The sequence below is a fragment of the Schistocerca americana genome, chromosome 1 (assembly GCF_021461395.2).
Source record: "Schistocerca americana isolate TAMUIC-IGC-003095 chromosome 1, iqSchAmer2.1, whole genome shotgun sequence".
Taxonomy (NCBI): domain Eukaryota; kingdom Metazoa; phylum Arthropoda; class Insecta; order Orthoptera; family Acrididae; genus Schistocerca; species Schistocerca americana.
The window spans coordinates 955,189,287-955,213,883 of record NC_060119.1 but is presented as its reverse complement, the minus strand read 5'-3'; positions in this window follow the sequence as shown (position 1 = coordinate 955,213,883).

Sequence of the window (24,597 nt, the reverse complement as noted above, 5' to 3'; positions counted from 1 at the left end):
AAGCATATCTTTTAAAAGTTATTTAAATATTACCTGCAGCTTCACAGATACTTAGGTACGCTGCATATGACGAGCAACTCATCGACATCATTACGTATACTTATAAACAAATAAAATTCTACGGTAGGCTATCTTTTTTGCCTTGGAAACATTGTTCCAATCTTCCTGTTCTTGCCAAGGTTTTCGGGAATTTTCTCTTCTTTGTAAGGCAAATAGAGAAACAGGAAATCCTCTTCCAAATATTCCAAATTGGGCCTCCCTCTACGCCACTGCCGGCTCACCTGGTATTTGGATGAAAAGCCTCTAACCCTGCTATGCTTCATTAAGCGACCATCACGTTCCACACAGAAAGTGAAACCATCTGATAAAGGTGAAACTATTGCAGAACTCCTGAAATCAGCTGACCCAAAACCCATAAAACAAATTGCATTGATCATACAAAATATTTGGCAAAGTGAGAAAATCCCGGATGACAGGAAAACTGTACTGATGCAATCACCAAAGAAGGGCGACAGAACGTATATTAATAATTATAGATGGATTTCTCTTCTTCCTGTGCCATGCAGTATTCGACCTCAATGTCTGCTGGACCAAACGCAGCAACAACATGAATGCAGAAGTAGAGAGTGTCAAGCAGGTTTCAGGCTAAGTAGATCTTGTCTAGAAGCTTTGAAATTAATTCTTAGACGTCAAAACATTTATAATAAGAGAGCAGCTTGTACCTTCGTAGATTTTAAAAAACTTATCATTCATTGGTGCAACTGCCTTGTCGCAGCGTTAGGGTAACACCGATTCCGGTCGGATCACGGAAGTTAAGTACCGTCGGGCCTAGCTAGGACTTGGGTGGGTGACCATCCGGGTCTTTCCGAGCGCTTTTGGCAAGCGAGGTGCATTCTGCGCTTGTGAGACCAACTAAGAAGCTATTTGATTGAGAAGCTGACAATGTCCGTGAGAGCAGTGTACTGACCGCATCGCCTTCCACATCCACATCTAGTGACGCTATCAGCTGAGGATGACACGGCGGTCAGTCGGTACCATTGAGCCTTTCGATGCCTGTTCGGTCGGAGAGAGTTTTATGATTCAGTGGACTGTGAGTACCTCTTCCTGAAGAAGGGTTGGGGTTTGGGTTGGTTTGGGGAAAGAGACCAAACTGCGAGGTCATCGGTCTCATCGGATTAGGGAAGGAAGTCGGCCGTGTCCTTTCAGAGGAACCATCCCGGCATTTGCCTCAAGCGATTTAGGGAAATCACGGGAAACCTAAATCAGGATGACCGGACGCGGTATTGAATCGTCGTCCTCCCAGAAGAAGGTCTAGACCCCAAAACCACTGTTGTTGCACTAAATGGTACAAAATCTAAGACAAAATTCAGGGGAGAAATTTCGGACGTATCGAAATTAAAACGAGGGTGAGAGAAGGAATGGATTTTCTCCATCACTTTTCAACTGTATCTTAGGAACGGTAATCCAAGAGTGGTTGAAGTTAAAATCAGAGCTTAAAATTTACAGACCAGCCAAATTAGGACGAACCAGTATTAGGATAGACCGTTTGGACTTTACAGATGCCCTGGCGATTCTATATCAGGACATTCAAACACCACAAAAATAAACAGAAATTTTTAAAGCCACAGCAGAAAAAGTAGGTCTCCAAACATCGTTCGAAAGCATAAAATTCTGGTACCCACAGTTCTAAAAGCTAAATATGGGAAAATCGGTAGAATTTCTCCGTTCAAATATTTAGGCGAAACTATTCAGTAAATCGACCTTGAATTACTGATAACGATATTCATTGTCACAAAATGGAAACAGCTTTTAGGCTCGTAGGAGACATCTATAACAAAAACAGTATCTCAAAATACACCAAACTGAGACTACAACACAATCTTCAAACCAGAGTATCTTCATGAGGATGAGACACTCATTTTAAACATAAAAAGAGGCACTGAAGAAATCCAAAAGAAGAAAAAGTATTATTAAACTGAAGAAGGAACGTAAAAGCTAATAGCAAATAAGGAAATTGAAAAGTATGCTGATAAATATTCGGACATGAAAATAAGTTAAAATCAGAGCTTAAAATTTACAGACCATTCAAATTAGGAAGAGCCAGTATTAAGATAGACCGTTTGGACTTTGCAGACGCCCTGGCGATTCTATTTCAGGACATCCCAACAACACAGCTGAACGGAATGGACAGAGTCTTGAAAGGAGGATATAAGATGAACATCAGCAAAAGCAAAACGAGGGCAATGTAATGTAGTCGAATTAAATCAGGTGATGCTGAGGGTATTAGATTAGGAAATGAGATGCTTAAAGTAGTAAATGAGTTTTGCTGTTTGAGGAGCAAAATAACTGATTATGGTCGAAGTAGAGAGGATATAAAATGTAGACTGGCAATGGCAAGGAAAGCGTTTCTGAAGAAGAGAAATTTGTTAACATCGAGTATAGATTTAAGTGTCAGGAAGTCTTTTCTGAAAGTGTTTGTATGGAGTATAGCCATGTATGGAAGTGAAACGTGGACGATAAATAGTTTAGGCAAGAAGAGAATAGAGACTTTCGAAATGTGGTGATACAACAGAATGCTGAAGATTAGATGGGTAGATAACATAACTAATGAGGAGGTATTGAATAAAACTGGGGAGAAGAGAAAGTTGTGGTACAACTTGACTAGAAGAAGAGATCGGTTGGTAGGACGTATTCTGAGGCATCAAGGGATCACCAATTTAGTATTGGAGGGCAACGTGGAGGGTAAAAATCGTAGAGGGAGACCAAGAAATGAATACACTAAACATATTCAGAAGGATGTAGGATGCAGTAGGTACTGGGAGATTAGAAGCTTGCACAGGATAGAGTAGCATGGAGAGCTGCATCAAACCAGTCTCTGGACTGAAGACCACAACAACAACATGAAAATAAGTCAGTTTTAAACTGTTTGGGCATATTAAAAGAATGGAACCTACCAGACTAGACTGGTTGGTTGATTTGGGATAGGGGACCAAATAGTGAAGTCATCGGTCTTATCGGATTAGGGACGGAGGGGGAAGGAAACCGGCCGTGCCCTTTCAAAGGAACCATTCCGGCAGTCGCCGGATGCGATTTGGGGAAATCACAGAAAATCTAAATCAAGATGGCAGGACGCGGGTTTTAACCATTGTCCTCCGAATGTGAAACACGCAGAAAAGCAAAAGTTGAAACAAATAAATGGATCGGTGAAGTAAAAGAAGACTTGAAAGAATCAGGAACAAGAAAATCTTAATATGCCAGACAGGAAAATATTTAGGCAAAAAATTCGTGAATGATCGTTGCCGTGGCAGAAAAAGTCAAGATGGCTAGAAAAACATCCGTCCGCCGAGTGGAAAAGAAACGATTCTCAGAGTATGAAAGTAATAAAGGAACAATGGATACCTAAAACTAAGCTCCTAAAATGGTCCATGTTTTACATCGTATGGTGCAGTAGGTGCCAAACGAGATATGTAAATACAATATTTGTCGTCACCCATCCACTGCAGGGTGAAAACGACAAAAATATTTACAAACCCAATACTAAAAGAGAGAATCATCTTTACGCTTCTCAAGTTGTTCTAACTTCGGCACAGAAAGGAGTTAAGCACAAATCTATAAAATCTTCCCTTGAAAATGAATCGTCTGACAGACAAAGTCGTTTCTTCAAACAGTTTCTTCCATACCATCAAGAAATTGTTAACATAAATAAGTAGGCCAACACAAATGGTCAGCCGGCCGGTGGGGCCGAGCGGTTCTAGGCGCTACAGTCTGGAAACGCGCGACTGCTACGGTCGCAGGTTCGAATCCTGCATCGGGCATGGATATTTGTTATGTCCTTAGGTTAGTTAGGTTTGAGTAGTTCTAAGTTCTACGGGACTGATGACCTCAGAAGTTAAGTCGCATAGTGCTCAGAGCCATTTCAGCCAAAAATGGTCAGCATACAGCCACATAATTATTTTTTAGTTGTCTATGCAATCCTTTGTTCAAGTGACACGTTGTATTACACATCATTTATCGTACATGTTCTTTGTAATACATATAACTAACATTTTCTTAATTTCTCTGTTTTTCTGAAAATACCATTTGTTTCGTTTTCTTATTTTGATAATTTTGATATAATCTCTAGTCCAATGACTAATTTCATCTGCTATCGCTGTCATGGCAGCTATTATCACTCCTTTACTTATTTCATGTATTGTATAATAAATGAAGAGTTCTCTTTGTTCACATGCCATATTGTTTATACAATGGAGGCTTTCATGAGCGGATATCTTAAGTGCTAATGAATCTTCCTGGTTGTATGGTAGTAGTCCATGAATCGTTCTTGACCATTCATCCAGGACTGCGATGGGTAATTTTCATTGTTGTGATTATTTTGTGTAGCAATCCTAACAACAGTACGTCAGTTACTAGGTTGAGTGAAATGCTATTTAAGCAAAGAACTTGAAGACGGATTCCAGAGGGAGAAATCGATAAAAGACTCTTCTAGACGTCAGTTCATGTGTCGTCCATTGCTAGCGAAAAACTTTGTTCTAGCGTTCATTGCAAAGGAAATACTCTTCAAAAGATAATTTTGTGTGTCCTGTCGACAGTAGGAACAAATTATAGGCCTTAGTGTCACTTGTGCCTAGAGCGACGGGGGGTTTGGGGGGGGGGGGGGGTGATCTTTACAATTACTTTTTTGCGGTATAGGTTCATCAGTTTTACTTTGTTTGCTGTAGTCAAGAGATATAAATGAACTGAGTAAACTCACAATAATGCGCAATGGGTATGAATCAAAATAACGATGTAACAAACTGTGTGCATATTGATGATCGAATATATTACCATGTACCGAGCGTTTGAATAGGAAAGGTGATGACTATCTATCTTCTGATGAAACCAATCACGTATCAGTGGGGTTTTTGACGTAATAACATATTTTTCCAATAATCCTTATCATAACCAGAATTATTTTTTCAGGGTTTTATTTATCTACTTAATAAATACGTATAAATGTGAAACATACCTTGAGACGGTAACAGCTAGAGAGTAAAACAAAATCTGAAATCTAATGTCCCACGAAACAACGTACAGTTTTATCAGAAAAAAGGGAACAAATGGTACCGTACAACGTGGATAGTGGTGCAATAGGTCTTTCGGAGGGAATAAGCGACGCCTTTCTCAGAAATTTGTAAAACTGGCTCCTATTCGGCTCCTCCATTTCCGCAGCAATTCCCTAACACAAGAAGCTGAAACAGGTGTCTGGTGTGCAGCGGCAGCTATGAGCTATGCACCTCCTTAAACGGCGGTCTTCCCTGCACGACGTCGTCCGCGGGCAAGTGGCACGCATGTTATCGGTTCTTAAGCGAAGCTGTAAATCGCGCGGCCCGGGTCCGCCAATATCTGCAAAGTGTTCTGCCAAGTAGTCCCGCCCAGAGCTTTATTTATGGCCGTCGGGGCCCGGATGGATTACGAGGCCTTGCCTTTTTGTTTCCACGATTTATGGACTGTGTTCCGGTAAGAGGGGACCCGACACTCCTTCAGCAACAGAGGCCGTATAAAACCGTTTCGAGTGGGAATCAATTGGCCGTGCATGCCAATAGCTCCAGGGCCCTTTCCTCGCTGCCTTTAGAAATCGGCAAGGTGGAATAAACGGCCCGAAGAATTCTTCTGTTGCCTAATGATCGCACACAATGCAAAGTTCTGTTTCCACAGTGTGGCGCACACACGTACACATTGACACACGCTCAATATCTGTCATACACAGCAGCTAATAAAGGCGAATATTGATGTTTACCTTAGTATAGCCTGTCTATACTGTTGCTTGTGACAGTAATACCTTACTCCCACTTTCGTCTCCGCCCCACTCAGCACTTCAACGCTGAACATCCTTTAACAGAAATCTTTTCGTCCCTGGACGTTCCACACTACAATGATCTCTGGTACTGTACTCACAGCACAGGTCTCGCTACAGTGGTTTCAGCTGGTATAAGTGTAAGTGGCTACCAAAAGTTACGGTTACAAGGCTGTAGAGTCCAGAATTGGAGTGCCCCACAGGCAAAATCACCTTCAGCCCTGAGGCAGTCATCCCACCGATGCACCAAGTTGAAGTCACCTGCTTGTTAAAACACAGTTTCCTGCTCTACATCCTCTTCCAACAGGAATCGTCGACCCTTCAAGGCCTTTTTTAAGGGACCGAAGGGGCTACAATCGCGTGGGTAGAGATCAGGACTACAGAGCGGGTGCTCTGGTGTCTCCCACGTAAGTTGGTCCGTAATGGATGAGGCTGGCCTCCTAGATGGAGCAGCGTCGTATCGAGACCAGTGCGCGATTTGCCACACCATTCCACAATGGTGGTGCCTCATACATATACACAAGATTCATTTTCCGATAGATGTCCTTCGGCAGCCTAGAAGAGAATAAAAGCACGTTGGTCCTGTTTGAATGCGTTTGGTAATAACGTCGACAATGTTCACGTTTCCACTTTTACCGTATGATCCCTTATAGTTATTTCCTCGAAAACAAAAATATCAGTTATTGTCTTGATCCTGAGTTTCTTAATCTTTACCCTAACGTTAAACATTTTACAGTTATGAGATATTTAACTTCATTTATCCTAATGTACTTTGTTTCTTGTCTCAAAGCTTCTTTTTAGTTCTAGATTTGAAAATGTATATTATTCCAAGTGTATTCTTAACACCACTAAGTTAATGGTCTAATTCAAAGACTAGTGTCACAAGTATTTCACTTTCAAAACTGCCTGCAGCAGAATTTTGTCCTTTTTTTAAAATTGTTCCTCACATTTATGTTAGTACTCTTTACTGTGCACCAAACTTTACTTAATTTAGAGACGATAGTTCCAACCAACACAATCAAAAGAAATTGAATTGGAACATTTTGCACTAAGAAGTCAGTAAGTATGCTACAAGTAAGCATCTGCATCAGGAAATATATGGTGAAGTATTTGTCTGTTAGCTTGATTTAACTATGTGACGAAAGAAAAGCAACCCTCAAAGATTTATATCTGAAGAAAATCAACTATTTTCACTCGAAATATTTTCGCTTAGGTTGATCAATATACACTGAAGCGCCAAAGAAATTGGTATAGGCATGCGTATTAAAATATAGAGATATGTAAACAGGCAGAATAAAGCGCTGCGGTCGAAAACGCCTGTATAAGAGAACGATTGTCTGGCGTAGTAGTTAGATGGGTTACAGCTGCTGCAATGGCAGGTTATTAAGATTTAAGTGAGTTTGAACTTGGTGTTATAGTCGGCACACGAGCGATGGGGAGCAGCATCTCCAAGATAGCAATGAAGTGAGGATTTTTCCGTACACCCATTTCACGAGTGTACTGTGAATATCAGGAATCCGGTAAAACATCAAATTTCCGACATTTCTGCGGCTGGAAAAGGATCCTGCAACACCGGGACCAACGATGACTGAAGAGAATTGTTCAGTACGACAGAAGTGCAACCTTCCGCAAATTGCTGCAGATATCATTGCTGGGCCATCAACAAGTGACAGCGTGCGAACCATTCAACGAAACATCATCGATATGGGCTTTCGGAGCCGAAGGCCCACTCGTGTACCCTTGATGACTGCGCGACACAAAGCTTTAAGCAATGCCAAGGCCCGTCGACACCGACATTGAACCGTTGAGACTGGAAACATGTTGCGTGGTCGGACGAGTCTCGTTTCAAATTGTTTAGAGCGGATGGACGTGTCGCGGGTATGGAGACAACCTCATGAATCCATGGACCCTGCACGTCAACAGGGAACTGTTCAAGCTGGTGGAGGCTCTGTAATAGTGTGGGGCGTGTGCAGTTGGAGTGCTACGGGTCCCTGAAACGTCTTGATACGACTCTGACACGTGGCACCTACGTAAGCGTACTGTCTGATCACATGCATCCATTCATGTCCGTTGCGTACTCCGACGGACTTGGGCAATTCCAGCAGGACAATGAGACACCCAGCACGTTCAGAATTGCTACAGAGTGGCTCCAGCAACGCTCTTCTGAGTTTAAAGACTTCCACTGGTCACGAAACCCCCCAGACATGAACATTATTGAGTATAGCTGGGATCCCTTGCGACGTGCTGTTCAGAAGAGATCTCCACCCCCTCGTACTCTTACGGATTTATGGACAGCCCAGCAGGATTCATGGTGACAATTCCTTCCAGCACTCCTTCCTGTGTCGCTACTGATCCTGACAGCGCCTGTCCGTCTCTTCTTCGACTCACTCAAAAGAGTAGATCTTGATCCTCAAATCTCAGACGTCATCGCTTTTTTATCCCTCCCCTGCATTTTATCAAACACTTACAATCCTCGAAAAGGTAGGCGGATTTCTTAGTACTTCGTCCAAAATCATCATTCCGTCTTCACCTCCGTCTTGCACTGATAATAACACTTACATTTTGATTTAAACATATATTCCGCATGCCCTATGCACAATAGTATCGAGGACGATTCGAACGACAACTTTAACCATGTATTGCTGTGAAAATGAGACAAAAGAGAAAAATTACTAATACATCAGTTTTCGATGTAATCCACATGACGCAGTTACAGTTACAACTGGTGGGGGACCATTAAACTGTCCTCGCTTTGACCGTGCGTCCTGCCCACGCCACGTACCTGGTACTCCCACGTGCGGTCGTATTATTTTTGCTCCATACTGCTGCTGGCTTGCCTGAAATTATCTATGTAAATATGCAAGCGGGTTTAGGAGAGCCACTCAACACTAAACACAACACTGTACTACGTCTAGTATGAACAATTACATTCTGAGGCGATAAGAAAATCGCAAGTTGCACTGTTTACACATTAAGTCGTAAGTGTTGATGCCAATTAACATTCTTGCTAATTTGATGAGGCGTCATAATTATCATTCCCATATTATTGTACAGTATTCAAGACAGTGTTAATGTCTATCACTATTGTACTCCACGCCGTCACACGTATTTCACAGTCTTATCCTGGCCGAACCTTCGGTGATAGATACACAGGCAATGATGATGATTATCTGTCCACAATTATCACATGGACGACCGTACGTTTAACCGACACGACGCGGGTGATTGTTGATGATGCGGAAGCCGAATGATCGGACGAAAGTTCTTACGCTCGTCATGTACACGCAGTCCATCTTGACACTGTTAATAATATATCACTCTTCATAAAAGTTTATTTACAATTCACAGTTCTCACATCTACGAGCGTGCGCGTAACCGTCTCGACGCGGCTGTTTGTTGATGATGCGGAAATGCGATGACCAAACGCATGTTCTTACACGCGCTACAAGACATTGGTACTTGCATGTTCTCCTTTGTGGTAAACTATTTTACTGATTCACATTAGTTTCATTCTGGGAGGCTGAACACAACGCGGATGATTGACACTGAAAGGTACGACACGCAGACGGGTGGATACTGAAATACGTTATCGGCGTCATTGCTCAAGCTTAATTATTTCTTTACGCACTTTTCACTGAATCCACTTCCATATCTCATTACTTCGCAATAATAGTACTTCTAGCCACACTTGAACTTCCATAATAATGCCTTTCCATGCAGAGCTACCCACAACACAACATACCAGGTCCGTGTCCATTGTTTGACCACGATTGATTCTGCAGTGCAGCCGCTAGCAAAGATCGCAACCAAGCCAGCGATATGACAATATGCTTACAACGTGTAATTCACGTATTCCACTTCTTCGGAAGTGCTTCGAAACCTCGTGAAATGAATTGTTTTGGATGCGACCGGAGCCCCTCATTGCACCGCGGTTTTCGCTCTTCTTCACTTCTGATATGCTTGCCATATAGCGCTTCTTTGAGCCGTCGAACACATGCAAGTAACTAGAGATGAGGTCTGGTGAGTAAGGTGGGTGTTAGAGAACTAGAGACATTCAGATTTCGTATCATATATTGTTACTACAGGGACGACCATTGTCGTGTTCCAACAAAATACCTGCAGTCCTTGTGGTTTGCTCCTGACTGCAGAGCCGTGATTTCATAATATATTTGAGTATTAATTATTGATCACTTAATCCGCCTTCCATGTAATGCTACAATTTACCCCTTTTGCATCCGAAAAGAGTGTAAGCATACTTTTCGTGCCAGTGTTTGAGTGAGGAGTTTTTTCAGTGTTGACAAACAGCTGTGGTGTCACTCCTTACTCGATATTTTCACTTAAGCTTTGTGATAGTGCAGCCATGTTTCATCTCCTGTAATAATTCTGATGAGAAATTAATTACCATAGACAGATAAAGGTCCAAATGTTCCTCATATGCATCGGCGCGACGATACATCAGTTCACCAATCAACTGACGTGGCACCCATCTTGCGGACACTTTACTGAATCATCGCACATCATGGACAATATTGTGTCCTGAACCAACACTAATACACAAAATAATGGCTATGTCGTTCTCAGTAACAGGCCTGTTTTCCTTCATAGGCCCTTCCAAAGTGGTGTGTTTTCGTTCGTCACTATGTGGCGTGTCTGGCCCTGGCTGTGCTCTTTTAAACTTTTTTCACTATATGTGCACTTGTCGTAAGAATATACACGGTACACCATCCTGTACTTTCAACTTGCAAAGCATTTTCACAAGCTCAATACCTACGCTACTCAAAATGTATCACAGATAGCTGCTCCAGAGAGGTGCACGTAACAACAGGCTGCCTGCCAATCGTAGGTCATCTCGTTCAACAGTACAACTCCTGCCAACTCTCAAATTGATAATACAACTTTTAGGAATTTTATTGTGCCTTTGTTTTCATTTGAAACACTCTCGTAAAAATCATTATCGTCATTGCAAAAAATTGGAAATTCGTAGTAAGCTCCTGCGGGACCAAACTGCTGAGATCATCGGTCTCTAAGCTTGCACCCTACTTAAACTACTTGCGCTAAGGACAACACACACACCCATGCCCGAGGGAGGACTCGAACGTCTGATGGGGGGAGCCGTGCGAACCGTGATAAGGCGCCCCTGACTGCGAGACTACCCCGCGCGGCTCGCCATTGCAGGTTTTTCCTTTCTTCTCCATGACAAAACAGCTTGAACTCAAATTTAATAGTCGCCTTCAGTCTCAACATCGTAGGGACTGCTCGCCAACGGTTACTATCAATTAACTGGACGTGTACCAATCGCGCTTCCCATGTTGCACGGAAGAGGTTTGACAGCCATTCTCATTTTAAATTATCAGCTTCCAGGCAAGAAATGTACATAATGTCGGCCACTATAGGTTCTTACTGACGGATCGCGCCAGACCAATTGACTGATTCACTTTTGGAGTACCTGTTCGCTGTAGACATCTCACTGATCACTGGGTCACTGAGGATTTGAAACATTTGGTTTGGTCATATTGGGTTTTGTAATTGTGGTTTCGAGCTGAAAGGTGCGTTCTAATACAGCACAGATTAATTTGGTCATAGACATCAAAACACTTGTAGGCGTTTGTGACCCTCTCCATAGCCCATAGGCACTCAAGATGGGATAACTTAGCCAAACAATACATTGCACATAGGGCAAGGAAGATACAACATTTATTTAAGGCGCGATCTGTTCAATCCTCCGTCGAGAAAATGCTCGACTTACTTACTTGACTTACTTGCTTGACTTACTGGAAGGAAAACAACATTTCCAGGCACGCCTGAGAGTTAGTTCTCTTTATGTCTAGGTACAAAAACATGTGCTTACTCTGGGTTCCTGTACACAAACAGGGATCGAGAAGTTTTCAGGACAGGCTGACGCCAACAATGTCCATGATAGTGTACTAATTACGACCACTGTACTACGATCGTTCATTAAGAACAAATGTAGGAACATCGAATATCGGTGCCTTACATCAAGCAGATTGTGTAAGCCAACGTTAGCTGCGAAATTAGTCAGTATGCTGAAACACGTAATGCCGAGAGAAAAGAGACACTAAAGGACTGTGAAAATCGTAAAAGTGCCGGCCACTATGCTGCCTCAGTTCCCCTGCGTTACCGCATTTAGTTCATTATCCATTTGACGCAAGTAGCACTCTGGATCCACACGAATGTAATGCTGCCTGCATGTATGGACTAAAAGCATTCTAGAGAAAAATCTGAGATAATTTGACGGTCTCCGTCTCTCGAACCTGAGAACCTCTGCCTGAAGAGCTGCTCTTGTCGTTTCAAGCATTGCCACATTGACCTTAACAGCAGTGTCGCTCTAAAAGGATCCTGGTAGTATTGGCTATGCATAGCACTCGAGGCAAGACTGTATCTGCTACACAAAAGAAAATCTTTGTCGTCAGTTTCAAAATTATTGTATGTTTAATTCTAAATTATTGGATTTTTAACAACAGAGCACTTGCGATACTATGTGTTAGAAGATTTTTCAATACCAGCTATTAATATTAAAGTGAGTTGGATAAGTTGCTATAGGAAGGTTCAAAAGTGGTTAAAATGGCTCTGAGCACTATGGGACTCAACACCTGAGGTCATCAGTCACCTGGAACTTAGAACTACTTAAACCTAACTAATCTAAGGACATCACACACATCCATGCCCGAGGCAGGATTCGAACCTGCGACCTAGCGGTCGCGCGGTTCCAGACTGTAGCGCCTAGAACCGCTCGGCCACTCTAGCCGGCGCTATAGGAAGGAATGACCACAAATACACTCATGAAGCAAAACATCATGTCCACTGACCACGCGAGATAATATGCCACTTAGTGTCGACGCGGGTATGTGACGAGTTAAGGACGGTACATAAGCGGAGCAGATGATTGGGGAATCTTCTATCGACGATAGAGCCACAAATTGGAAATTCATTGGCGAAAGTGACTTTGACAAAGAACATACAATTTTGGCTCGTATTGGAACAAGCATGTAGGAGACGGCGAAGCTTGTCGGCTGATCGCGTGCTGCTAGCGAAAGAATCTACGGAGAGTGAAGAACGATGAAACTAGAGTAGGCGACGAGGTATTACCTGCTTACAAAAAGCAGAACTGCTCGGTATATGGCGCCTTGTCACGGTTCTCGCGGCTCCCCCCGTCGGAGGTTCGAGTCCTCCCTTGGACATGGGTGTGTGTGTTGTCCTTAGCGTAAGTTAGTCTAAGTTAGATTAAGTAGTGTGTAACTTAGGGACCGATGGCCTCAGCAGTTTTGTCCCATGACTTACCACAAATTTCCAATTTCTATCGAGTCAGCTCATCATCTGCACACACATAAGAAGATATCAGCGATCCCAGCACTGAGGCGGACTATCGACGAGCAGGCGCGGCCGTTTCGGGCTGGCTACTGGAGTGTACTCGGTCCCACTTCGCATTCTACGATGACCCTTTATGACCCATCTGCGATGTACCTGTGTCTGTAATCATATGTTCGGGGATCTCCTCCCTAACCCTGATAGATATCAGCACACGTAGGCGCCTGAATGTTGAATATGTACATGGATACCAAAAGGCCGTGCTTCTGGATTCAGCGTCGAAGTCTGATATTGGCAGCACTGTGCGATGTAGTGTTGTCGGTAGATAGTCAGTCCTTCCATCAGTAGATGGTAGCGGCGAGCAGCATGAAGTTCATCAGGTTGAGACCATCATCTTCCATACATCTTCGGCTAGTTCATGGACTGTGCTGAAGCATCTAGGACATACACCAGCCAGAACATTATGATCATCGGCCTACTATAGATATAAACCCGTCCAAGCGATAGCAGCTTCACCTAGAGTGGAATGACTACTAGCCAGATGAACGCACGGTGCATGTAGTATCAGTGATCGTGCTGTCCGAGTGTAAAATGGGGAAGGCACTCAATCCATCTGAGTTTGTCCGAGAGCAGATTGTGATGACGCGGAGGCTCGGCACGAGCACTTCGTGAACTGCAAAACTTGTCAGGTATTCAAAGAGAGATATGTTGAGTGTCTTCAGCACGTGCTGAAGCCAAGGTGAAACCACGTCCAGACGTCGTGGGGTTGTGTGGTCACCCCTTAGTACAGATGTCGGACGTCGTAGGCTGGGCAAACTGGTAAAACGGGACAGGTGGCGAACAGTGGCGGAACTAACATCAGACTTTAATGCTGGGCAGAGCACCGAACACTTCTAATGATGGACCTCCGCAGCTGACAACCCTTGCACGTGCCTATGTTAAAGACACGACATCGGCAACTACGTCTGAAATGGACACGTGACTATCGGCACTGGTCGTTAGCGCTGCGGTAGAGCGTTGCATGGTCTGATGAATCCCGATTCCTTCCTCAGCATGCCAGTTGGAGGGCGCTAATTCGTCGTCTTTCAGGGGAACAGCTCCATGACACCTGTACTACGGGACGAAGACAAGCTGGCAGCTGCTCCTTTACGCTCTGGGGAAACATTCATGTGGGCATCCATTGGTCCAGCGGAACTCATCCAAGGCACCATGACGACCAAGGAGTGTCATACGCTGAGCGGAGATCACATACACCCCTTCATGATGATCGTATTTCCCATTGGTAGTGTCATTTTTCAAGAAGATAATGCACCATGTCACAAAGTGAGGAGTTTGATGGAGTGGTTTGAGGAACACAACAGCGAGTTCCAATTGGTGTGCTGCCCCCCCCCCTCCCCCCAACTCACCAGACCTGAACCCAATCGAATACATCTTGGATGTGATTGAACGTGACGTCAGAGCTCATAGCTCCCCTCCCTGGATTTTACGAGGATTACGTGACTTGTGTGTGCAGATGTGGTGCCAACTCCCTCCAGCGACCTACCAATTTCTCATTTCTTCGATGCCATGATTTGTCAGCGCTGTTATCCATGCCAAAGGTGGACATACCGGCTACTAGGTAGGCGATCATAATGTTCCAGCTAATCAGAACAGCTCCGTGATCATGGAATCGACTGCTGTTACTGTGAACGTCATCGATCCCAATGACGAGAGGAGGAGAGCTGGGGTACTTAATGGGATTTAACCTGAGGCTATGGCAGAAAATGTCCTCCTTATTCTGCTGTATACACTTAACAGGCTGTTAACTGTTGTATAGGTCCCTCGCTATGTGCTCATATGAAAGAGGTAGTCTCTTGCAAAATGTCTCACGAGCGAACAAACGTGCTTGTCTCGCTCCCTTGGGTTTCCTTTCGCAGTCTACAAACTTTCTGATGAATGTATGTCCTTACTCATGTGAGACAGTGTCGTCGACCTGACCCGCTTTTTTTCTGGCTCGCTTCCTGCTTCCTCCTCTGTCTCTGGCGTAACTTGAATTTGCCTGTGAGTAAGACCTAATAAAATCTTCTCTAATTTCTACCCCGTACTGTACTGTGCCATTACAGTACAAGCGCAAGCGCTTTGAAGAGTATGCTTTAGCGAACATTGTTGGAACATGGTGCTCCGCAACAGACGACACCTACGTGTTCCCATGTTGACCCAACGCCATCGTCAACAATTGCAGTGGGTGTGGGCTCATTGAGATTGGAGCGTGGATCAGTGGAAACAGGTCACCTGGTTGGATGAATCACGTTTCTTGTTACACCATGTTGATGGTCGTGTACAGCCGGCCGGAGTGGCCGAGCGGTTCTAGGCGCTACAGTCTGGAACCGCACCACCGCTACAGTCGCAGGTTCGAATCCTGCCTCGGGCATGGATGAGTGTGATGTCCTTAGGTTAGTTAGGTTTAAATAGTTCTAAGTCTAGGGGACTGATGGCCTCAGAAGTTAAGTCCCATAGTGCTCAGAGCCATTTGAACCATTTTGGTCGTGTACAGCTACACAATCACCCAGGTGAAGTGCTGCTCGAAACATCTTCTGCACCATGGACGCAGGCCAGTGGAGGCAGTATTACGCTATGGGGGACCTTCATCGTGGCTTGCTTGCCTATCCAAACATTGTGGCCTAAATTACCATTATTGTGAACCACCTGCATCTCTTCATACTTGATGTCTTTCCCAATAGTAATGACATCTTCCAGCGAATAACTGTCCATGTCACAGGGCTAAAATCTTGTTACAGTGGTTCGAGGAACATGATAATGAACGCATGTTGATGTCGTGGCCACCAATTCGAATCATCCGAATTGATGGAGCGTATCGGGGCCACTATCAGGCGTTACCTCCACGCCCACAAATTACCGGACAGTAATTTAGGGAGTTTCGTGACATATGTTAGGCCTCTAGTACCGCGTACCTCAAGAAACCCTTTAAGAACTTGTCGAATTAATGTCAGGCAGGACACCTGCTATTCTGAGTTCCAAATGGGGACCAAAACGCTATTAAGTAGGGCGACATGCTTTAGCTCATCATTGTATCTGAAAGTCTATGGACCCAAATTACTAACAGGTCAAGCTAAGGATTAGACACAAAAGAACATAATTAAAACCTTCCATGCCGAAAGGTGATGGCATGTATGGCGGCTAGTCAAGTGAAAACTGAACACCCGCTACAACGGGACCATGGAATGGTTCCATTCAAAAGTAGCCACCACATGTGGCAATACATTTATCCCACTGGGAGACAAGACGGTCAGTTCCTGTTTCGCAGAAAGCGGTCGGCAACTGACGGATCCGCAACCACATATATTCTTGTAGCTCCTCGTCCTGCTGAAATCAACGCCCACGCATGACTTTTTTTAGGTCACCATAGGTGTGAAAAACACGTGGTGAAATATCCTGGATGTATGGAGAATACTGCAGTGTTTCCCAACCAAGCTGATGAAGTGCAGCCTTCGTCCAGTTGTGGGGGCAACATCGTGCAACAGGATGATTCCGTCCGACAGCAGTCTGACAGCCAGAGGGCAAATGGCAAAGAAATCTATAGCTGTGTACACAAGTTCCTGTAAGGTAGTTGTGATCTTCTTCATCGCCTCTGCTTGTCGAGTTCCTCGAGCGTGGAACCGCAATCAATGTGCAGTTCTAGGAAGACACTTCGCAGAAACTGTGATGCGCCATAAAGGCAAAACGCTCAGGAATGCTGTCGGACGGAATTATTCTGTTGCGTTGGTTGAGAAAGACTGCGACATCCTCCGTACGGCCCGGACAATTCACCAAGTGAATTTTCACATCTCTGGCGATCTGAGGAAAGACATGTGTGGAAGTCAGTTTCAGTCGGACGAGGAAGTGTAAGAGTCGGTGCGGTTTTGGATCCATCAGAGACAGACTAAGTTCTACGAAACAGGAATTGATCGTCTCGTCTCCCACTGGGATAAATGTCTTAATCCTAGCAATACCAATGCATTTCCACAACACATATTATCAAGGTTGGCAGGTACTTTATGTCCACCGTCAAAAAAATTGAAAAAATGCGAAGTTCGTTAACTGTTGTTGAGTTTTACTCGCATCATACTTTTTAAAGAGATACTGATGTGTAAGTAACGTTCTGAACCTAAAAATACTGAATATGGCATTCATTGAGGAAAGTGACACCTACTAATAAGATTTCAATTTTTTGGATAACTGAAAAGTTTAAAACATCTATGGAATCTGCTAGAAGAATTCATTAAAAACAATAAATATTTTTTTAGATTTTTGAAGTACAAAGCAGCTGTCTAGATTACAATGCTTTCAAAAGGTGGGCACAAAGTACTTACGGCTCCCTTCCCCTTAGTGTTGCAAGGGCTACCGCGTATGGTCCCATTGCGGCGGATGTTCAGTTTTCATTTGATTGCCACTTATATAAAGTTGATTCAGTGGTGGGGTGGGATCATTCATGAGGTGGTGCTCAATATCAACTGCTGGAGCATTTGTTTGCAACCTGAGAGAAATTCATAAGATTGGTTTCGAATATCTACCTTATTTTTTTATTTAAACTATACCCGTCGCTGACACTATTTTCTACACAATTTTGTGAACTGGCCACTGCCCAATACATAGTTGATGAACAGAGTGAAATCTGGAATTTGATAGGAAAGATGTTGCTGACGTTTGGAACGGGCTTAGAATTGACCAATGCGGGTGAGTAACAGAACAACGGCCTTTGGTACGCAACACTTAATATGAACAGGGGCGCACGGTTGGATGGGTAACTAGTTGCCTGGTTCTTAATGTTGACGTGGCACATTGGTCTACATGCAATATTCCCCACCCACAAGTACTATTACATCAGCTAAAGTTCAACAGACACTCTTTCTTACACGATAAGGATGCATACAAAATAATCAAGTTCACAAAACCAGACAGTGCCGATTCGTCATAAAGTTGTAAACAAACATCAAGAATGAAATCCGTGTATTTAGAGACCAAAGACTTGTCCATGTGAGATCCACTAAGCAGCCCAGTCACGTAGGCATGGCGTCGGAGAGGTAGACGCTTGAGCACGGCATGATACAAAGTGAGTTCGTCGTGGTAAGGTGGCTGGTTTTTTTCCTGCATGATGATGGGAATTTTGGGACCTAATGAAACAGGATTGTCGAATTTTTCTCCCCGTATATTTGTTTCCCGTAAACCACTTATGTTTCTGGAGTTCTTGAGTACAGATTCATTTTAGTTTTGTACAGTGTGGCGTATGCACAGGCCTCTACGACGCTTAATGAGTAGCGTAACTAGTTATAGACAATATGACGAACGACAGGAGAGAAACGAATTCTTGTAGGGATGAAACGATTGTATAAAATACGCATTGTTGCTCACAGACATAAGACAATCGTACTCAATGAGGACTCTACAGTTACGTTCATCACAGTAAACTAAGACCACAGAACTGCTTCAATCACCTTATGACGTAGACCTGAAAAACTGGAGAGCAATCAGTAATTGTCCATGTAATGCGTTATGTAATGTATGCCTGAACTGGAGGGCGGAGAATAATCTATTTTTAAGTGTGAAATGAGACTTTGGTAATCCAGATGCTTGGGTTCGACCCACAGTCGTCCAAGGAATTTTGTAGGCACCTCATACACTCATGTTTCTCGCGTTAATTCACGTGTGGTAGGTCTGTCCGGTTGCAATATGGTCCTATTCCACGTCAGACGCCAAATTCGATCATAAGTGTCTCAATGGCCGTCTTCTTACGTCCAAGAAAGGCAAACATATTCTCATTCAGTAACACTAAAAAGGAACTCATTCTTATTCAGACGAATTTGGAGTTGATGACTGCATTATGTTTACCGTTCAGCATGTCCGTACTTGAAAGCATGTACCCCACTGTACAATAAAACGACACGTTTTTAGTAGCCTTATTGTAATTATTATTTAACTGAGATTTTTTCTTTTTACTGAGTCGCAGATAACGTCAAATGTAATAAAGTTTCAGACCCAGTCACACATATTATGCTGTTCACATTTCTGTCAGCAAGCTTCAGTTTAGTTGTAGTAGTATTGAGATCCATTACATCTGGGCACATCATTTTACTTAGAGTGACATAATGCTTGTAACCACGATGGGCTCAGAGAGCGTCAATTGGGTCTAAAGGAAGCAGAAGCAATTTATGCAGGGATCTGCTGGAGTGCTGGAGGTACCAGAGACGTTTGACCTCTAACTTCGTTGCAGCCGGCAGTAAACGCACGACCTAATTAATAGCGAGCTTCCGTTAACTTCTCGTGAGGTACTTAATTTCCCACGTCAACCGCGAATAGGGGCCCTTATCTAACTTCATGACGAGAGCGATTCGCTGAAGTTTCATCGCCCGACAATTAATTTACACTGTACTGCAGAGTTTATAGCTCGACTCTTCCTCTGCAGGTACCATCCGACTTCACTGGCTGTTGATAAACTGGTGCACATAACGTCGACGGGCTGCGAAGAATTCTTTGAATTCGAAACTTCTTAATTATTTACTCTAGTTTAAAGTACTGTCATCTTACCGCTGATAGAGTATCTCAACTATCATGTTGTTTACACGAGACGGTATTTCTCTACTGAGCACTGTTGTCGTTAAATATTAAAGACGACTGATGTACAGAGGGTATGTGGGAAGCGCGACAAATAAAAATTAAACGCAGTGGTAAGCATTCTCAGATTTAGTGCTATGGTATGTGAAAATTAAGTTGAGTAGCTTCTCTTTGTACTACACAAAACTTGGATGATCACAATAGCGCCTCTCTCGTGATATTTGCCAGCAAGGCTTAACAGGAGCATACTAGCAGTACCGCTTTATTGTTAATAAATAAACGTCTTACGGTTAGCAAGAAAACATGGCTCAGTCTTTTCCATACAGTATTACAGTACTGAAGGCCAATTTTGATGCATGTGGTGCAGTTTAAATATCACAGCAACTGCTGTTCCTTCTGTTTGTGTCAGCAGACTAATTTACAGAGGCATTAATTGAAACTCGTCTTTACTAAACAGTAGTCACAAGTGTATTACAATAGATTCATATCGATTTTCGTGATATTACTCAAGGCGTAAATTAACCACTTTAGTTTCTCACGTATTCTATATATACACGCGATTTCGTTATAATCTTCAATAAGTCATCATTTTACAACCTAATACACCATAATTATCTTTCAAGTACTTTTGTGGAAGCTTATTGATCACTACGTAGTTTTATTTGCGGAAGATTATCCTGTGAGACGTTGAATGACTAGCCTTATAAGTTTATTGTATACACAAAAGAACACACACTTACATCACGTATTAAGAAATTGTTCCGTGGGGCCGCGCGGGATTAGCAGAGCGGTCTCAGGCGCTGCAGTCACGGACTATGCGGCTGGTCCCGGTGGAGGTTCGAGTCCTCCCTCGGGCATGGGTGTGTGTGTTTGTCCTTAGGATAATTTAGAGTAAGTAGTGTGTAAGCTTAGGGACTGATGACCTTAGCAGTTAAGTCCCGTAAGATTTCACACACATTTGAACATTTTTTTGCTCCGTGGGAGCGTATACGATGTTGAGGTAACTTACGGGAATACAGCCGGGTGCCGCAAGAGCAAATCCTACCCTTTTAAAGGCATTCATTTTCTTACGTCCATTATAGGGAATCTGTTTGAGTGACTGATACTCTAGTAATATTTGATTTAGTATCTCTCTTCGCTGGCGTCCCTCTGCCTGATTCGATACAGTTAATTCAGGTTAGGTTTGGTGTAGAATTGACAATCCTTTTTATTCAATGACCAGTACTATGAGCAGTAAGATGGAGTTGCGATGGGAAGCCCGTTATCTCCTGCTATCGCCAATTTGTTTAGGGAAGAGTTTGAGGAACATGCCCTGCAGTCGGCGGCTTTGAAACTTGCGTTCCTTTTTTAAGATACGTAGACAACAATATTGCTGTTTGACCGCATGGTAGTGCGAATTTGAACGACTTTCTAGAACACATGAAATCAGTCCACCAGAATATTTGTTTCACGATGGAGGTGGAAAATAATGGCTGCCTTCGCTTCCTTGATGTGTTGGCCAGGAGTAAGGTTTATGGTACGTTGGGATATGCCGTCAGTAGGAAGCCTACGCACGCTGGCTTGAATCTACAGGCTGATACTTATCATCCTGCTATTTCGTACCTTGGTTCACAGGGTCAAAGTCATCTCGGATCCTCAGGTGAGTTCGTTCATCTTGAGGTCACTATTCGTCAGAATAGACGGATCACACGTGCGTTGCGCTATCAGCCATCTGTACACCGGGTGAGTGATAATAATACCGAAATGACACCAACGTTTATGGCCTTTTGTCTTATGCAGGGAGCATTTCCAACAGGATTTGCCGTATTTTGCGGAAATATGATGTGAGGTGTGTTTTTTGACCACCATCTAAGATTAGGGTCTTTTTTGGGTTCCAAAATGTTATCTTAGTATGCGTAAGGCGCGTGTCTACGTTATTCCTTGCAGTTGTGGCATGTCGGATTTTGGTCAGACTTCCAGGACTATGGAGGACCGGGGCGTACTGAGCATAAGCGTTACACACGCTTACAATGGCCAAACAAATCTGCTGTTGCAGAACATTGTCTTGGTACCGGTCATCCACTAGAATATAACAACACGGAGATTCTGGTGTGCACTTCCAGCAGCTATTGGGACACTGTCATTAAGGAAACAGTTGAAATTAAATTAGCGAGTAACATTTTAAATGAAGATGGAGGTTTTTGTATAAATTCTGCTCTCTCATTTGTCCAAAAATAGAGTATATTTTTAGGATTTACAGTTCGGTAATTTGAGTGATCGATGACAACGAATTCCAGCACAGTGTTTTTATCAGTGTAATTGTCTAAATAGGCTTATAAGAGCAGGGCTCTGTAAGCGGTCTGCGAGATGATTCTTATCAAATTATTTAAGGTTATAAATTGGTGAAAAGCTCTATCCATCTACCCACAAAAATTCTGTACTTTTCGCTGAAGTATCCCGTGTATAATAAAAATATGTAGTGACTCTACGATGACACCTGAGGCAAGTTCGTAATCATTTTCCCACTCCGGAGATGCTGATTCATTCTGTAGACTACTTGATTTTGCAGTGTTGGTTAGGTGTGAGAAAAATCAGTTGTTCATTCAATGACGAACACCATAATATTTCATTCATTTCAAAAGTTTATTCTGCTGGCACAGTAGAATTGTAGCACCATATGCCTATCAAAATATAAAAAGACCTTTAACACGCAGAGCAGGATTTGTGAATAGTAGGGTTTGGGTTGTGGATTGTACGAGCTTGGGCTTTTGTTAAACGTCTTTTTTATTAACAATCATGTATTATAACTTTGAAGCGCATACAATTATAGCCTTTGTACTTAATCACAAAAATATCTTCAAACTGATAATATCAGAAACAAATAGTATTCCACTCAGATAAAGACATAGTAAAACCTCATACTTAAAATGGACACAGTAATAAAACAATAAAAAAGTTTATTCTAAATAATATCATATATCTCTTAGTCAATAATCTAACTCAGTTCATGTGACTTTAAAAATGGCCATCAACAAATGACAGTCAGTGTCAACCCGTGATAACTTTACAAATGGGTACATAGAATCACATTGAATAACTGAGATAAGCAACTGCCACTGAAAGATCTTCCTTGTACTACTATCGACGTGCGTGGTCTACCAAACCAATACTAATGGACAACACAAATACACACAGCTAAATACCTCGTAGACAAGGAAATGGTGCACAATACAAAATAACTTACAACTGTTACACAGTGGTGAATCATAATCTCTCCGTGAGCACTAGGATCACAAAACAATATAAACATAACACTCTTATCACCACAGCCCCGCCATGCGATATCGTAATTCACATTGAATGGACTATGTCATTTGGACCCTTTCACACTTTTTCCTTTTTTATGCTTTACTTACGTCTTAAGGACGCTCGTTTCGGCTCTCTACTACTCGGGAAAACAATGCTATGGACCGTTACTGTTTAATTACTTTAAATATCAGCGACCACTTCGTTTCCGTTGTAAAATATCTGTTCGATACGGTGTAGATGTGTGAGTTCCTTCCCTTAGAGCACAGCAATACACCAACCTCCCTGGGTCCGTTCCGAAGACGTCGAGTAACACAGCATGCTGCTAACCCAGAGCTTTTCTCTCTTTTTCGGTCCGCTCTGGGTGCTACGTCCGCGTAACGGAGTCTCCCCCTCCCCTACACCACCACACACACACACCACGTAAAAAACAAGAGGCCCCGTCTCCAACGACCGTCCGGGGTCTGCTAGTTTATGACACTCTTGCTTTGGCCGTCGAGTTATATGTCTGTTTTTCGGTACCGGTACATTGTTTGTTGTAAGTTAAGATTGCTTTGTGTAGGCTAGATTGTGGATGAAGATTTAAGAAACAAAGCGTTTACAATATGTTCAGTAATCAATAATGTTTTTGGTGAAACTCGTGTTTCGTTTGCTATTAAATTCGCGTATAAAGCGTGAAATAGTGCAACTTTTTTCCCAAATGCCCTTTTGTTATGAGAATTTCTAAGGAATATTGAGTTCAGTTTTGAAGTACACATATACAAAGAAACGTTCGCCGCCGTGGAGCCGTATACAGACAATTACGTTTATACATCGTGCACCACAATTATTGGCCAATAATTTCATCAGCTTTTAATCTACAATCTTAACATAGTTTCGTACGTTATTGCGCGTACAGTCAGTGACGATTCAGTTGAGAAATCTGTATGATTAACAAAAAAGAAATCAATGTCATGTGGTGAAAGAGATCATATGGTGAAAGGTGGCTACACTGAGTCACAGCGCCAGAGATTGCGCCAAAGAGTTTTATTCCGCCGCCTCCGCTGGCAGTGCTTGTTCAGAAGTTGTGGTAGTTAGTGCTTTGCTGAGAGGATGTTGATAGCTGTACTATTTGAGGCCATGTCGTGTGCAGTTGTTTTGATGGGCTGGACAGCAGATGTTGTTCGAATGGAGATGTAATAACCAGAGTGTATTTTTCGTCAATATATATGAAGGTAAAAAACATTTTTTTTTAATTTTTTTAAATTTCCTAACTAACAATGTCTCTTGGTCACAGGTTCAGTCAACAAAGCATCTGGCTTGTGTTCATGTATTAGAGTGTAATTCTGGTTTCTATGTGCAATTATAGTATTTCTGGTTTTTTTTTAATTACTTCAGTGAATGGCGTTTAAAGTATCTTGTCGAAGTGAGGAAGAACCGTGCCAGATGTGTACGTTGAATCAGACTTCCACACACAGAACAGTTACACTTGTGCTTTGTTGTTCGTAGTTTTTGTTTCATAGCTTTTATAGTTGCTGGGGACTTAATTAATTAATTGTGGTAACGGAAATTTCCTTTCATTCTTT